The sequence below is a fragment of the Corapipo altera genome, unplaced genomic scaffold (assembly GCF_003945725.1).
Source record: "Corapipo altera isolate COAL_440 unplaced genomic scaffold, ASM394572v1 50, whole genome shotgun sequence".
Classification (NCBI taxonomy): Eukaryota; Metazoa; Chordata; class Aves; order Passeriformes; family Pipridae; genus Corapipo; species Corapipo altera.
Window position 1 is genome coordinate 594,361 of NW_020884889.1, and position 3,479 is coordinate 597,839.

Sequence of the window (3,479 nt, forward strand, 5' to 3'; positions counted from 1 at the left end):
CGCCCATTGGTGGAGGCGCGGGGGAGGCCCCGCCCCCTTCTCCCACCCCGCGGTGCCCGTGAATGGAGCGGAGCGCGGGGGTCCGCGGGGACGGGACGGGGGGACAGGGGGATAACGGGGGGATAACGGGGGGCAATGGGGGGCAAAAGGGACGGGAGCGGCGGCTCCGTGGCGGGCGGAATCCCCCCTCACGCGGCCACGGCGAGAGGTGCCCGTGGGAAGCGCAGTGTGAGCGTGGTACCCCCCCCCCACCACCCCCCGGGGGGGCCCCCCCCCAAACCCCCCCCCCGGTGGGACCCCGGAAGAACAACGGCCCCCCCCCACACCCCCCCCCCAAGATGGGACCCTGAAGTACAACAGCCCCTCCCCTAAACCCCCCCCCCCAACCAGCAACCCCCCACCAATATAAAATAAATTAAACACCTAAATCAGCGATTCCCACCCAGCCTGAGTACTTTCACTCATGAGCAAAGATAAATCTGGGCAATTAATTCTCCATCAGTTAAAGGAAAAACAGCCCAAAAACAAACCAATAAAATCATTTCAACTAACAAATCCTGGACAACCTGAATGGTCAGGGGTTTTTCTCTTGGACTCTTTGTGTGGCTTTTTCCATACCTGAAGGCTTCTGTCTAAATTTCTGTCACATTTCCCCAAACCTGCCCTAATACACCCAAGAACATAATTTAAATATGGATAAAAACAGTACTTTTTTTTAAAATGGAAAACTTAATCAGTGTAACATTAGGGATCACCAAATACTCCATTTAGAATCAGTACTCTGTGCCACAGAGGTTTGCAGCAACATAATTGCAGTATGAAATAGGCCTTATGACTTTGGGGTCACTTCTGCCCCTTCTGACCTTTTAGGATCAGGGGCAAAGCTCCTTTTTCCCTGCCATTTTTGGGTGGGTTTGAGGAAACGTGTGGTTTGCCTGGTTAAAAATGTCAAAAATCATGTCAAACCTGTAAGGGACCTGCTGCCTCTGCCATTGGGTTCCAAACTGCTCTGGCCAAGGGACTGATGGTCCATCCAGCGCTGTCCTCCTCCAGTGGGCTCCTGCCTTGAGTAGGAAACAACTGTGAGTAAACCCAGATGATGCTGTTTTTGGGCACTGACCCACTTTATGTGGAAATCCTGTCCGGGGGGCCTCAGACCCAGCACTCACCCACCCCCAGAGCAGCCACATTTCACACCTGGAGCACGGTTTGGAGCCCCTGACAGAGGTCACCCAACAACCCACTGGGCTGGGGAAATGCCTTTTTCATGTCCAGGAATAAAAGCAAATGAAAAGGCACAAAACAGCTGCAAAGAAAATTCAGCTTCACATGTGGAAGCAGAAACTGGGATTTCCTGGATCTCATGGAATCACAGAATGGTTTAGACTGGAAGGGACCTTAAAGCCCATCTCATTCCACCCCCTGGGGTGGGCAGGGACACCTTCCACTATCCCAGGTTGCTCCAAGATCCATCCGACCTGCCTTGGACACTCCCAGGGATGGATCTTGGACCCAGACAGGATCCCTGCCCATCCTGAGGCTGCTCCAGAGAGGTTCCAACACTTGTTTAAAATCCACATTGACCTCTCTGTCCTGCATGACCCCAAGATTCACCTCCCTAAACGCAGCTGATGCTTTTCTTCCCAACGTTGTCCTTACAAACTGTCATCCAAATTATAAGATGCCACCAATGTGCAATTGCCAGCATTTAAATATATATAAATCTTAAATATAGCGCTGCTTAAACCAAGGACAGGGTATTATTTCAGCAAGCAGCGTCTTACTGCTTATCCAACGCTATATAATCATGGATGTGCACTATGGCAGGAAGAACAATGGAGCTTTCATGGGATCTGGAGCAGCCCAGCATCTCCAGGGGCACAGGTATGTGATGGAGTCCCCATTCCACCAGGAGTGCCATCCATCCCAGCTCCTGCAACAACAGCACATTGTTCCCTGCTCTAATGTGGGCAAGAAAAACAGAGCCCTCAATTGTGCTTGTCACAATGCACATATAATTTATAGTAATGTTGGTTATTAAAGGATTTCTAGTGATTAACAGCAATGTGCTCTTTCACTGCCTTTCCCCCCCCCCCCTTTTTTTTTTTTTTCCCCTGCCTGTCATAATAACAAACATTCCTGGGAGATGCTCTGGAACACATCCTATAGGTCTTGGCAGAAAAGCTGGAGAGAAGCTTTTGAAAGCCTGCCAGTCTTATCTGACATGGATCTCCCAGGTACTATAGGAAGCCAAATCCTCCTGGGTCCAGGAGGACTGTGGGTGGTCAGGAGGGCACTGGAGCCTCTTCCCAAAGCCAAACTGCAGCCAGGACTGGGGAGAAAAGGGACCAGCCCTGCCACTGTGTCCACACCACCACCCTCAGCACCATCAGCAGAGCCCAAACCTGCAGGCACAGTCTGGGGGTGCTCCAGGTTTTCAGGAAGGAAAATCAATTTCATAATTTTCTGTCCTTTTTTTTTTAAAAAAAAAAATCTCTAGTATTTTGTATATTTCTGGTCAAAAAGAAGGATGCAGGGGTCAAAACATAAAATTAAATAGCGAATAAATGAAACGTAATATTTTCACAAAATGAATAATTGCCACGTATATAATGTTGCAACAGCTTGATTTATAGGTTATTTTAGTGCCTCAGAAATGGGGTGGAGAAATGGACCCCCCCCATTATCTCAATGCCAAGGGGTGCTGGAGGCTGGGGGGACAAACTGCACCCCCATGTCACTGCCAGGAAACAGGAGCACAGGGTGTCTGAGCCCAGGCAGAGAAACCACCACGAAACTGCTGTGCCACAACTGCCAAAAACTAAAATGCCTCATAAAATCAGGCTGGTTTTGCTGGCAGCTGATTTTGAAAGGAACCAGGGGGAAAAAAAAAAGTTTTGACAACATCAGAATGTCCCGTTTCCTTTGTTTTGATGACATTGCCACGATTTTCCAGTTCAAACTGACTTTGCATTTTACTCTTGCAAATGTTACACTCTGTGCAGTAACACACTGTGATGGGAGCTTGGACCCTCTTCAAAATGGAAAAAGCTAAAATCAGAACAAGGCGTTTTGATAAATCCAAAGTTTAAAAAAATAAAAAATAAAAAATGTTTTAAGCATTCTCCTCCACGGAGAATTTCCCAAGTGCTGGATTTCACATCCCCAGACCTCCCTGGCATCTTGAAACCCTTCCTGCAGGGGGTGTGATCTCACCCAGCACCTCAGCACGTGCCCCCATCCTGGGCGAGCTGCAGCCGTGGCAAAGCCCATCCTGGTGGGTGCAGCCACTCTGTGCCACCTCTCCTGGGAGATAGAATCACAAACCAGTTTGGGCTGGAAGAGACCTTAAAGGTTATGGAGTTCCACCCCCTCCCATGGGCAGGGATACCTTCCACTAGCCCAGGTTGCTCCAACCTGGCCTTGGACACTTTCAGGGATCCAGAGGCAGCCACAGGTTCTCTGCCCAACCTGTGCCA